The 14,235-nt window shown below is 41.6% G+C and overlaps 1 protein-coding gene across 1 annotated transcript in view; it reads left to right on the top strand.

Annotated features, from left to right (window-relative positions):
- The first annotated feature begins 3,066 nt into the window (after positions 1-3,066).
- FAM149A (family with sequence similarity 149 member A) overlaps positions 3,067-14,235 on the top strand; it is a 53,014-nt gene continuing 41,845 nt past the window's right edge. The window contains exon 1 of the mRNA XM_038560327.1: positions 3,067-3,173. The gene's annotated coding sequence lies outside the window, so the exon portion shown is untranslated. The remainder of the gene's footprint in view (positions 3,174-14,235) is intronic.

Below are 14,235 nucleotides of genomic sequence, written 5' to 3'. Positions count from 1 at the left end.
TCAGGTTAGTGGAGCTTCATGCTAAGAGGCTGGTCAGCTATGAAGAAGGCCTTGGGCTGATCTGATTTTCAAGTCTGAAAAATCAGGAATTCTAAGGGCAGCAAATAAGTACTACTCCCCAGGAACTACTGGGTGACTTGAATCAGGCTTCACTCAGCAGTGCTTTTCCTTTGCTGGCTGTCCCTTCAAGTTACAGTACATGTGTTCAGACTCCATCAGATGATTAGCAGCATAAACACTGAAAGTGCAAAATCTAGAAATGATCTCTACTTGCATTGAGGATTTAATTGTTCTATGAATCAGAGTCAAGGTCCTTATGAAATAAACAGAAAATGTTTTGGAGGCAGATTTATAATCTTGAATGAATGCTGTATGAAAACAGAAACAGTTCAACGTTGTGATGGACGTTACACACCTCTGAGGCCACCTGATGAATTGCTACAAAAGAGGAACAGTGAGAATATGAGAAGTGCTGATGGTCCAAAACTATGCTGCTCTAATGTCCTTGCATGATGACAGAGTTGGTTCAGCTTGCTCGAGTTGACCCTGAGACCTTGACCTTTAGTTTCTAGATGTGTCTGTTGCTTTTCCCTTCTTTCTGTCATTTTGATTCTTACTGTGTGCTGGTGCTTTACATGCTGACAACTGCATACCTTTCCCATTCCCAACATCCAAGGCCTTTTATAATCTGACCCTTCTCTGCCTTGTCTCTTTCTTCTCTTAAGCACTTAGATGTTCTTTCCTCAAGCTAACGCTGACTGCGGTGCCTGCCTTATTTTCTGGGGCACTCACAGGATACTTAGCTTGTGATATTAAACTGATTATTCCACATTGTGGGAAGAGAACTTCTCCTTTTTTACATATTCATGCTTAACACAATCTTGAAGTAGAGAAGTGCCCAGGACATGTTTGATCATAGTACTTGGATGCAGAAAAGGGCTCATGATAGGATGTGACTATCATAAGTGGAAGACTGGTTGGCTGTCTTCAAGCCGATGAAGAGCTTGGCATTACTATAGAAATGTCCCATGGCTCAGACTCCAGTTCGATAACTTGCAAAAGACTAATGTATATAGTCATGAATATCAGTTAATTCATTCACTACCGGCTTATTTATCACCTTGCCCACCTCAAATCAGAAATTAAACCTCCTGGGATCAAACCGAAACTCTCCACTAAACATTAATGGATAAATGTGGTCAATATCTTATTTTTAAACCTTGCTCAAGGGCAGCCCTGGTGGCTCAGCGGCTTAGCACCTGTCTTGGGTCCAGGGTGTGATCCTGGAGACCCAGGATCAAGTCCCATGTTGGGTTCCCTTCATGGAGCCTGCTTCTCCCTCTGCCTGTGTCTCTGCCTCTCTCTCTCTCTCTCTCTCTCTCTCTGTATGTCTCTCATGAATAAATAAATAAAATCTTTTAAAAATAAAAATAAATAAACCTTGCTCAAAATTGACCCTACACTCCTGCAGATATACTGACTTGTAACTTTATCTCTCACACATATTTAACAAAATGCCGTTTATTCCCCTTAATAAAGAACTCTTACCTTTCATTTTTGCCTTTGAGTTTGTATCCAGTTGTCGGTCTGATTATAGTTGGAGCTCTCCAACATTTTAGTTATAAAATCTCTTGGTTCAGTACATTAGGTGTTTTGAATACACCCATTGGATATGGATTTTACTATCAAGGCCCAATCTTCTGTCCAAGTTCATCTCTAGTGACACACTTTGAACATGGCCTTGAGGTCGGAGCAGTGGGCACTGCTGTATCAAGTCCACTCACCTGAATACACGTTGGTAGGCACCTTTCCAATTATCAGAGAGCTGGCCATCATCCTGACGCTGGCACATGTGGTCCTGCCATTTATTTATTTATTTTTTTTTAATTTATGATAGTCACAGAGAGAGAGAGAGAGAGAGAGAGAGAGAGGCAGAGACACAGGCAGAGGGAGAAGCAGGCTCCATGCACCGGGAGCCCGACGTGGGACTCGATCCCGGGTCTCCAGGATCGCGCCCTGGGCCAAAGGCAGGTGCTAACCACTGCGCCACCCAGGGATCCCCCCCTCCTTTTTTAAAAAAAAGATTTATTTACTTATTTATTCATGAGAGATGCAGAGAGAGAGGCAGAGACACGGGCAGAGGGAGAAGCAGGCCCCGAGGGACTGGACCCGGGACCCCGGGGTCACGCCCTGAGCAGAAGGAGCCGCTCCACCACTGAGCCCCCGGCGCCCCTGGCGAAGCCAGGTTCCTTTCTCGGGGTGTCGGAAGCGGCGGTGTTCCTTTAAGGCCGGGATCGAGGGGGAGCCAGCCGACCGCCCCAGCTGCAGTCTGGGGCCCAATTAGCCGGGAGCTAAGCAGGGCAGGGGTTTGTTTAGCTTAGCAACGGCCGCGCGTCCCGGGGGCCGCCGGGGTGTCCCGCGGGCGGGGCCCAGGCACCCTGCAGCCCGCGGTGGCGCTGGGGCCGCGGCCGGCGCGTCCGTGGGCTCCCGCACCTCGGGCCCCCGGGCTCTGCCCACGCACCGGGCGCAGCCAGGCCGTCCCGTCGGGGAAGGTCAGTCTCGGGCGGCGCGGGGCTGAGCGCGGGGCCGGTTGCTCCGCGCGGGGGGTCAGCGCCCTCCCCCCCGGCGTGCGGGGACCCCAGGACCCCCGGCAGCCCCGGCGGCGGTGGATGGAGCCCCGCGGCCCGGCCGCGCGCGGTCTGCAGGTTCCGGCTGCAGCGGGCTCAGCGCCTCGGAGACCGGGTCATGAAGGTCGCCGTGTCGGACCTGGGGTCGCTCTTTGCCAGGCTCTTCAAGACCTCGGCGGCGCCCCCCGCGGTCCCGTCGCCCGCCGCCGCCTGCAGCCCCGCGGGGGGCGCGGCCGCGGCGGGGAGGGCGGGCTGGGGCGCCTGCACCCCGCTTAGCGCGCCCGCCCCCGCGCCCCCCGCCCCCGCGCCCCCGCTGCCCCCCGCTCGGCGGGTCCCGGGCCCCGGCGGGGTCTGCGCGGCGCTGCCGTCGGCGGGGGGCAGCAGTGCAGCCGCGAGCCCGCGGAGCTCGGGCCGGGCGGACCCCGCAGAGCGAGAGCCCGGCGCTCGGGAGCCCCCCGGGCCCGGCCCCAAGGCCCTGCTCTTCACGCTGCCGGACATCGGCGAGGAGCGGACCTCGGACAGCGACTCGGAGGGCGGCCGCGAAGCGTGAGTAGCGCCCCCCGAGGGACCTCGGGGTCCCCGGGGGTCCGGTCGGGACGCCTCCCTCCTCCTGCCGCCCCTCCCGCTTAGCAAACCAGTTGCAGTAACTTGCCCTGGCTCCCCTGGGCGCCCTGCTCGCACTTTGCGCCTGGCCGGAGTCCTTGCTGCTTGGCGGCCTGTTCTTTTCAAGCAGGAGCTGTGACAGGCTGCGCTCCGCCTCCTCGGAGGGGATCCTCTGCTGTTTGCCAGCGCCGGGGCGGGGGACACCAAGTAGGGCTTTAGGGAAAGGAGGACACAATTGTGTCTCTTCCAGCTGAAGCGTTCGTTTAGATCGTTGGATACCCTGGTTTCCTTAGGGACCCCGAACGGAGGCCTCAACTCTTTCTCTCATGCAGAATTGGACAGATAGAAGGGCAGCCTAACCCCCCCCCCATACACACACACACACACACACACACACACACACACACACACACGTTGGCAGCTACAATGTTAAGAAATGGTGAGACACTGTGCTTCCCTGCTTTTCAGAGATCACCCACAACTTTTATCCCAAATGGAGTAGGTTTTCTTTGCGTGACATCTAATTAATTTACATACGTACAACATCATCTGACACAGATGGGACTTGTAATGCTCAGGACACTTCTGATCATATACCCTAGAGCTTCTGAGTTCTTGCAGCAGCGCCCTGAGATACTACAGAAGCGCTGTCTGACTTCATGGGAGCCTTTCACTGGGAATTGGGGAACGCTGTCCTCGACACACACATGCACGCACATACACACTTCCCCATCAAGAGCAGTGATGAAAACATTCCTCTTGCGAAATATGCATTTTTAGAATTAAGGTGAATTTTTAAAAAAAATTAAAGATTTTATTTACTCATGAGAGACACAGAGAGAGAAGCAGACATAGGCAGAGGGAGAAGCTGACTCCCTGTGGGGAGCTGGATGCAGGACTCTATCCCAGGCCCCTGGAATCACCACCTGAGCAGAAGGCACTCAGCCACTGAGCCACCCAGGTGCCCTTTGAATTTTATTTCTTTTATTATTATTAATTATTATTATTTTGAATTTTATTTCTTAATGAGCAAAACATATGGCTACTCCTATGTGGGTACAAAAATGCTCAGCCTTCGGCATCCTACAAAAAAAAAATAATGAAATGGTGGAAATTTCTACATGTAATGGAAGAATAGTCAGGCCTGCTGGCACAGAAGCTCTTGCCCATCTCTTTTCCCCCACGCCCCCCTTCCCTTCTCCCCCACCCCCCTTCCCCTAGAGCTTTTGCATTAAAACCCATCCTAACCCATACACAATTTAAATAACTGCATTTTCACAATTCTGCATGACATTCATCTCAGGTGCTAAAATAAATAATTAAATAACGTTTCTTTTGATTGAAACATCATTATTAGAAAATACATTGATCAATTGATTTTTTTTTCAAAGGGAAATCAATTACATTTGAATAAATGGCTAGAACACCTATTCTAAGGAATTAGGCCTTTCTTTTTGGCTACTGGTCCTTAATACTTACAAAGTTAATGTTTTATGAGCCAACTGGTCTACACATTGACTTTAAACTCTAGTCTTAGTGCTTTTTACAAACAGACACTGAGGCATTCAGCGTGGCCACCGAAGGAACTGCTATTGGTTTCAATTCTCAAGCATCTTGGTCCATGTTTATATTGCCCAAAAATTTTTAATAGGCACTTTTTGAATAACACTGTATTTGGCATTCTCTATGGAAGTGACTCTTCCATATTAGTAAATGTACCCAATTTTACTGAAAGTGTAGGTGCTGAGTTTTGAATAATTGCTATCAGAAATAATATGCACAGATATGTGCATTCAAGAATCTTTCTGGTAATGTGTGTGTATACTCTCCTAGGACATCAGACAGCCTTCTCAGTGCACCATTTTTCTTTTGTAAATACACAAATACTCATTCCCTTCCTTTCATGCCTCATTCCTTTTTCATTTATAAGTTTACAAAGGGACAAGGAGAAAGGAAGACAGTATTAAGATGATTTTTCCTTCAATACTACAAACCTTTTGCACCTGAAAATATATTTTTTCCTCTCGGATTTCTGGGTTGGCTATTTATAACATTGAATAAACCAACACCATTCAATCATAGATTTACATTATACAACTACAACCTCACCTGCCGGTTTGCAGATAGCTGCTTCGAATTATTAGCCTGCTTGATTAATATTAAAATAGAGTATTTGGTTTTCTAAGGCCCCGGGGACATGGGGAGGTGGAGGTGGTTAATGCAGGAGTAGGAAGAAAAAGGCAGTAGGTAAAGAGAGTGTGGAGACATGGAAACAACAGTAAATAAACGCCTGAGCCCACGAATCTAATGGTGAGACCATTACACTCAGTTACAAAGGAAAATCCTCATTCAGTTTATATTTCTTTGAAGAAAACCCATACGTTTTACATTCTGATTCTGTACTGTTCTATTAAGGCTAAAAATGGTGAAATTAATTTGATGGGGGAGTATGCAAACTTTCTTGATTCTGTTTTTCTCTTAATTTTTTTTTTTTTTTTTTACTATCATGCTGTATAGCAGCAGGGGTTTTGATCTCTGAACCATGGCTTCAGTAAATGAATGGCCCACGGAAGAAGGGCTTGCCCTTTGCATCCCACAAGGCACATTGGCTGCCCCTCTGAACCAGAGGCAGAGGATACTGAGTTCCCTTCTTCACCTCACCTTCTTGCACTCCCTGATAGGTATCCCACACTTTTTGTCTTCACCCTTACTTCCCCTTGCCTTTCTTCCACACGGTTTTTCAGTTTTGCCCACACGCCACACTACCTCTTTTTGCACTTCTGGTGTGAACTACACAACTACCACCTTGTGAAAGGTCTTATTCTGTTTGTTCTCAAAATAAAAGAATTTCTAACAGTTGTTCAGGTAGGTATATAGATAGATAACAGCTGTATACAAATGTTGGTGGATTGTAAACTTCATGTGATCAGAAAGGATTTCTGTCTTTTATAAGTTATAGCTGTTAGCAGATAATTGTTGCTATTTTGAGTCATTGAGTTCCATTGTCAGAGTCATGTTAGTATGGAATTATTGCAGTAACTGCCTTCAGGGCTTGTTAACTTGGCTGGTAGTAAAACAAATGCAGGGACTTATCTCAGTTCACCTGTTTCAGAAGCAGCCCAGGGTTGGAGCGATGTCTGTCTACCCAGGAATCAGAAGAGCTGGATTCCAATCTTTTTTTTTTTTTTTTAAGATTTTTTTAAATTTATTTTTTATTGGTGTTCAATTTACTAACATACAGAATAACCCCCAGTGCCCGTCACCCATTCACTCCCACCCCCTGCCCTCCTCCCCTTCTACCACCCCTAGTTCGTTTCCCAGAGTTAGCAGTCTTTACGTTCTGTCTCCCTTTCTGATATTTCCCACACATTCCAATCTTAAACCATTTGCTGACTGTGTAAACCATGGCAGGCTATTCAGTGTTCCAAATTGTAGCTTTTCCTCTTCAATAAAATGCAGATGATAATACTGGCCTCATAAGGATGTTCTAGAAATTGATTGCAATAGTATTTTAAGTACCTAACACATGGAGAAGTGCTTTAAGAATGTTAGCCATGATTGCCATCTGCTTCTTGGCACAGATATGAAATTTGAGAACAGGTTTCCTGAAAGGATGCATTCCAGGTGAAGAACCAAGTGACAGAAAAAAAAAAGAATCCATTTACACTTATCATATGACTGTAATAAATGGTGTCTTTTAGTTCCATTATTTGGGAGAACAACTTAGAGTACTCTAATCTTTCATCAAAACTTACAGAAGATAAAGGTTAGCTTGGTTAGTATGACCATTGATTGTGGTATAGTACATAGAAGAAATGTATTTGCCACCCTGGGATCGAACTTTTAATTTTTTATTTTTGCAGATGCTGAATGATCAGTAATGTCACAAATTATTCCCAGCCCATGTTTTGTACAGGTCCTGCACATTCCTACCCACTAACCTTGTGATTCATGCTCACATATTACATCCTTTTTGGATAATAAACTCTTTGTCCTGTGCCACTTTAGACAACATGTGTAATAAATAAAACACTAAAAATAAAATAATATAACAATAAATATAAGCTAGAAAACAATTTTATTAACTTTAGTGGATAATCTCATAAAACTCTAGAGGCAATTTAAATGTCCTTCCTTAGGAATAATTGCTGTCTTGGGTCTTTCTGTTTCCTTGTCTTAGAGTTTCCCCAAAGTTAGTAATATTTTCTGCTGGGACTTTGCATTTCCACAGGGATGGATAGTGAGCTGAATAGATCATTGTTATATGACTATTACTTTCTATTTCAGTCTTATGACCATTACCTTTATTAAAAATACTAATAAAGTGAGTTGGTTGTCCAAGTATTTGCTTAATCTTCTAGCATTTGCTTCAATCCAAGAAAACAACTTCATTTTTACTGTCTTATGCAGTCGTTTTTTATGCTTTAAATTATCATCTTTACTTTGTTGTATTCAAAAATCTCAAAAATTATATTTGACCTAATAATTATATGTTCTGCTACATATTTAAAGAACACATTTTGATTTTCTTCTAATATAGTAGCTAACATGTCTATAATGTTGGCTACTTGAGATGTGCCAGGTACATAACAACAATCCCATAATGTGGGATATAAAATCTTGATAGTCTAAAATTATAATAATAAATTTAAATGAGGATAGTTTTGGGATTCCTGGGTGGCTCAGTGGTTGAGTATCTGTCTTTGGCTCAGAGTGGGATCCCAGGGTCCAGGGATCAAGTCCTGTATCGGGCTCCCCAGAGGGAGCCTACTTCTCCCACTGCCTAGGTATCTGCCTCTCTCTCTGTGTCTCTCATGAATAAATATATAAAATCATAAATAAATAAATAAATAAATAAATAAATAAATAAATAAAGTTTTTAGAGTGTACGTTTGAAGTCAGATTGACTTGGATTCAAATCCTTCTTTATAATCTTTCTGAGAATATTAAGAATAGAATACTAGTTAAGTATCCACCTTACTTGTCTTTAAGCCTTACCTTTTCATCCCTAAAGTGGGCGTTAATAATAATACCTAGTCAAAGAGATATTGTACACATTAAAAGTGATAACACATGCAAACATCTTCCAGTGGCTGGTATGTAAGCACTCAGTAAGTAGCTACTACTATTGGCTCATAATTATTTTCAATATCTTTTTACTTATCACCCACCATCAGCATTCTTTATATAAAGTACAGTTTATTGCTATGATCTTCAGTAGAGATTAATATATTATTTTCCAAACATTAGTCATCAACTTGTGTTTATAAAATATCTGTTCTATCTAAAACCCATATAGAGCTAGACCTTCTGTGCAACAACTGGAAATGAATCTTATCATCAAAGAATAAGAAAAATAAGATGAACGATTCAGGAGAGGTTTCAGACGAATTACCATGAGCACATGGTTAGGGGAGAAGGTGTCCATAGATAATGGGAAGGGGGCGAGGCTCAGGAATTTGAGTCCTAAAAAACGTGTCAAACTGGGGGACATAGAGACTTGTGATTTGGAAGGACATTTCAGGAGACTAAAGCCATGTGAGCCAATCATGGAGGCACAAAACCATATGTCACATAGGAAGTCCAATTTGTTAGGAGCACAGTGTTTGTGAAAAGGCATTAGGAGAAAACCAGGGAGAGCCTTGGATACCAGATTCTGTTTAGTAAACACTGGAGAGGCCACCAAGTGTTTTTAGACAGGGAAGTGGCCTGAACAGGGCTGAGCTTTTGAAGGATTAAGCTAATGCACAGGAGAGTGTAAAGCCTGAAATAGTAGAGAGGCTCTGGCAATAAACCGAATGACAAGTAGGAGGGTCTGGGATGCAATTAATAATAATAAAGATATTGGGATGATAAATACCATAAGATTGGCAATGCATCAGTGCCGCTGAAAGAAGCAAGAAGGAGACATGAAGATCATTTTACATGGCTGCGAGGAGAAGGTCATTAATAAAGCAGAAACACAGAAGAAGTGGGTGTGTTGGGTAGATGAGGAATTCACTTTGGGTTGCACATTGAGTTGAAATTTTAGGGAGGCAACTGAAGAAGGTGTCAGGCAGAGAGCTGGACATTCACATGTGGAACTTGGGAGAAAGATTAAGGACTGGAAATATAAATGTGGCAGCTTTCCTTAGGCAGTTAGTGGTGAATGTGTACAGCAGTTGCAGATTCGATAGCAGAGCATTACATGCTCTGCAAGTATAGAGTGTTCTTTCTGTTGGTGTTGCTGGGTGTTATAAGATCTTCTAAAATTAGAGGTGTTTCTTCTCTGTGCTAGACTAGTGTTTCTCAACATGTGTCCTGTCGGTTACCTGTTCACAGTCCAAGACTATATAAGTACAGAAAGTGAGAATAAGCATTTAGAAACTTTCACAGCAATTGACAGAGTAACTTTATGCCTATTGACTGATAGGCAAACATTTGTGTTTGTATTTTGTGTGTCTTTTTTCCAGTATATTTTCTAGTTAATTTATATTGTTTATACTTTGACAATTATTTATCCACAATGAATTGGAAACTTTTTTTTTTAAATGGTCAGACACTACACAGTAGTTTGAGAAGCACCAACACAGACTTCACTTACATAAGTTTAGACCACAGGGAACAAAAAATTTCAGGACAGCAAGAGAGAAAAAACCAACCAAGCGATTATACTATCTTTTCACTTTCCCTAAGGTACAGGGCTAAGCAACATTCAGAGTGCCCTCTGATTAAAGATGAGATTCTTCAAGTTGTTCAAATGATCTAGAGTTGCAAATATGCTCTATTCACAATACCTTTGGGGGCTGTGGTCCTGTGGTTACAACCTACGGCCAAGAGTCCACTGCTCAAAGGGAAGGGATTTCTCATACTATTACTTTTTTGTTTGTTTGTTTTTTGAAGTTATAAGCCAAAGGTGATGTTCATCATGATTCTCATAATTCATTCACAACCCTTGCTGGCAATTTGTCTCATAAAACATAACTTGCAAACACAGATAATTTCCAGACAAAAGTAACTTTTGACAGAAAATTTGCAAACATGACTGCTTTCTTCTCTTGTTGCCAATCTTTGGGAACAGTCCTTTGCTTGTGATTAAGTGATGATCACAATGTATTAATCTCTCCTGAATCCAATGGAAAAGAAGCATGTCACAGTGAGGACTCTGATCTTATGACCCATGAGATTATTTTCCCGTAGTTTACATTTGATTTCTATTTGAGGCTCACATTCTGCCAAACTGATAGAAATGAACACTCAGCTATTTGGGATTTCTCCCATCATTATCTTAGGCTTGAGCCACTTTTTGGGGGTAGGGGTTGGTGCTCACATAGGATCAGGATATTCAGTGGCAGGGAAGGAACCCACTTGTTTTTTGATAACCTCTGTCCTTTCTGGATCCACTGAAATGTCCATAATCTCATCTTATCCTTCTTTATAACCTTCTTTATAACCCAGGTCTCATGCACATATCCACCAAGGCTCTTCAAGTTAGGGCTCTCTCCCTTATTTCTGTGTTGCTCATGGGAGTCCCTGGAGTCAGCCTGTTGCTCTCATACCAACATTCTTCATTATAAGACATCCAGGAGGATGCCAAACCACGCCGCATACACTTTCTTTTCTCTGGGATCCTTACCCCAGCTCTACTGAAGGATCAGGGCACAGGTACCCTCTGATCCGTTACCTTAGATCCTAGAGAAAACCTCTAGGAACTCCCTGGTGCTGAATGCCTGATTTAGGAACCCACCAGTTCATGGGAATGAGAAAAGATACTCCTCCACTAGGCCCATTACTGCACTGTGGTGCAAATCAACCAGAGGGCTATCTAGATTTCAATTGACCTCCTGGCTTTGTGCCTTGTCTAGGGTGCAGTGTCCCTAGTGCACTCTTTTGTCTTTAGTGGCCACTCAAGTCACACATCCTCATTTCCTACTCTCTCAAAGATTGCCTTCTTGGAGACGGAAAATCTGACCCACAGAATCTCTCCATTCTAGGGGATCTTTTTCTCTTTGAAGGGATGGGAAGAACTTCCCTGAGGTATGTGTTTTTCCTTAAATCTTTTACTAGGTTAAAAGTCCATACCAATCTTGTAAGTACAGGTCTTAATAAAAACACACAGACACATAAAAATCAAGGGGAAAAAATCCTGCTACATTCTTTGTTTTCTGAAGCATTAGGCAAAAAATCTTTGGATTATTCAGTGTGGGAAGGGACAAAGGAACATGAAAGCACTAGGGAAAAAATATCAGTTGAAATACATTTAAAAATACTCTACCACATAACCTTCACATGGGAACACTTTTCCCCTCACCAGAGCAGTGTGGATATGTGTTTAATTCACCAACAGCCAAACCACACACCTCTTGGGTATAATTTTATGCTCTATAGGCAAAAATTTTGCTTTATTATAAAAATTTACCTGAATATTCTATGGTCCTAGGAATACCAGGTATTATACATATGCATATTAAATAGGACATGATTCGTTAGGTACTTTGTGCTACTCATTAAATAAATGAATAAATACTATTCATTAAATGTGTATTGAAAAAATTCAAAAATTGACTTTTTATTCTTGAGCAATGGAAACAGTCAACGAAGACAAGACACCATGTTTCATAAAGCACAGAAATTAAATAAAGCTTTCGAAATGAGTAAATATCCAGGTAGAAACTTGGAAAATAAGTGGATGGTCATTGGCAATGATAAGAAAAATAGTCAAGCCAAGCCTTTCCTTACTTTTGTTTAAAAAACAGATTATTTAGACTAAGTTGAACTGAATAAAGTGTTCTTTTCATATGCGCATATACACATATGTTCTTCTTCCGATCATTGTCATCTTAAATTCATTATAATGCCAGTAATAAAGATGAAGACAAACCCCAACTTGGAAGCTCATAAATTACATTAGATTTTTAATGCTAATAATTAAATTACACAGAGTGTCACTAGACGGTTAAACCGTCATAGATGGTTAAAATGGGGACTTCTTTTGAAATGAAACATTTAATTCAAATTTCTACCATTCAACAGTGAAGTCTTAGAAGCTATTCATGCATATCCAAGATTCTTTATAATCTAGTTGAATTAAGAGTCTCCATTGAAAAAATGAACTCCTGCCCCTTAAAATCCAGTAATTTCATTGCTAAGTTAATGCATAAAGATAAATCCTAGGGAACTTTGATTTTATATTTAAAATATATTTTAAAGAAGCAGGTGATATATTCTCAAGAAAAGGCCTACTTCAGTCAGACTTTTGTTTTACTCACTAGTTTTAACATTTTTATAAGCATATTCCTCAAATATGTATTATTCCGCAAAGCTAAGATTCTTAGCATTGGAAATGACAGCTGGTATTTCCATGTCTCCTAGATACCAAATGCTGCATGTAGGTTTTATAGACTTATCATGAATCCCCAAAACAAACATACAAGATAGGAGTTTTATTTCCTTTTTATAGATGAAGAAATTGAGGCTCAGAAAAGAAAAGAAATTGTTTACTTGCACACGGCTAATAGGTGGAGAATGTAACATTCAAATCTGAGCAGTTGATCTGTGTCATGCATACATATGTAGAGCCCAGTGTTTTTCCAGGAATTGTTTAAGATGGTAAGGAGGATAAAAATCTATTTCTAAGATGATTAGTAGTATTTTCCCTGGAACAAACTGACTCTAAGAAATTTTGCCAAAAATAAAGTTTCCAAAATAAAGTTTACTCTTTCCAAAACTAAATCTGAAAAATAAAAATTATGTTAATGAGTAATCTAAAAATACCTTTCTTGGAATAATACTTCTAGTAATACTGATAAAGGGACCAAATTTAAGGCTTAGTTTTGTCCATTTTGAAGTGAAGATAAAAAAAATGACTTTTATCCCAAAGCCATGACTTCTTTAAAATAAAATATTAGTTTAACCAACTCTCTTTTATTGTATATATTATTCTTATAAATTATTTCACATATATTTAATAGCAAATCAAATATTTTATTCATACTAGTAAGGCAGATGATTAGCAAGCATTGTCTTACTAGTAAAAATAGAGAAGCAGCAATTAGATATGGCCCTAGCTAGGGAAAAGGGTACACCTTCACATTAGCATTTTCTTAATCAGACGTTTCACTTAAGGGTTTAGAAGAAGCCTTATAATTAAATATTGACCACTGTAATCCTTACCAGGCACTTATATTCATGTTTATCTAATGAATTTTTTTCTTTCATGTAACAGTTAACATTTTGGATCTTGCTTATTGATTTCTAACATAATGATATAATTTTGAGTACCTAAAAAAAATCAAATAATGAGGTATTTATTTTAAAGATTCATTAAAGTGACAATTTTTAAATTAATCATTAACTTCAGTTCCTTACAATGGAATTTCTTTTAATGGAACACATTGAAATTATATTGAAGAAATCTGTAGGACCCTATTTCCAATGTAAAATAATTATTATTAATGACAGTTGCTAGATTCCAGTGTATGCAAACCTGCATTGTGCCTATCCTAACACACTGCCCCACACATACACACCACCTAGTTTGAGGTTGCAAAATGGAATCTTGTGGGAGTCACCTGCCATCCAGCACCTGTCTCTCTATCCTTGTTCTCCCTTCTGACTCCACTGCAGTTCTGCTTCTAATACTTTGTCTTAACTTGGTGGTAGAGTTTAACAATGGATGTGAAGAGAAAATCTGGCTCTTAATATAACCCTGACTTAAGCTGGCTAAAGAGTAGAATGGACTTCTGCAGTGAGCAAGCTGTCTTGTGAGTCAGTTCGAAATATTGTGGTGATGGCAGTTGTTTTGGAGGCAAAAGTAGCAATTTGTGTGATTCACTGAGAATCCTTCCTTCCTCAGAAGCAGTGGTCTGCTGGAGTTGATTGAAAGGGCTGGTAGGAGCCAATTATGTGCATCTATTTCCTGATCCACGCTGAGTGGCACCACAGCCTCAGCGGTGGCTGGAAGCTGGCCAAGGAGAGAGTATTCACACCCTGCACATCTGCAAACACCTCACATCAGGACTTATGT

This window comes from Canis lupus, chromosome 16 (genome assembly GCF_011100685.1).
Source record: "Canis lupus familiaris isolate Mischka breed German Shepherd chromosome 16, alternate assembly UU_Cfam_GSD_1.0, whole genome shotgun sequence".
Taxonomy (NCBI): Eukaryota; Metazoa; Chordata; class Mammalia; order Carnivora; family Canidae; genus Canis; species Canis lupus.
The sequence above is the reverse complement of the archived record's forward strand: the minus strand, read 5'-3'. Positions and strand labels throughout refer to the sequence as shown.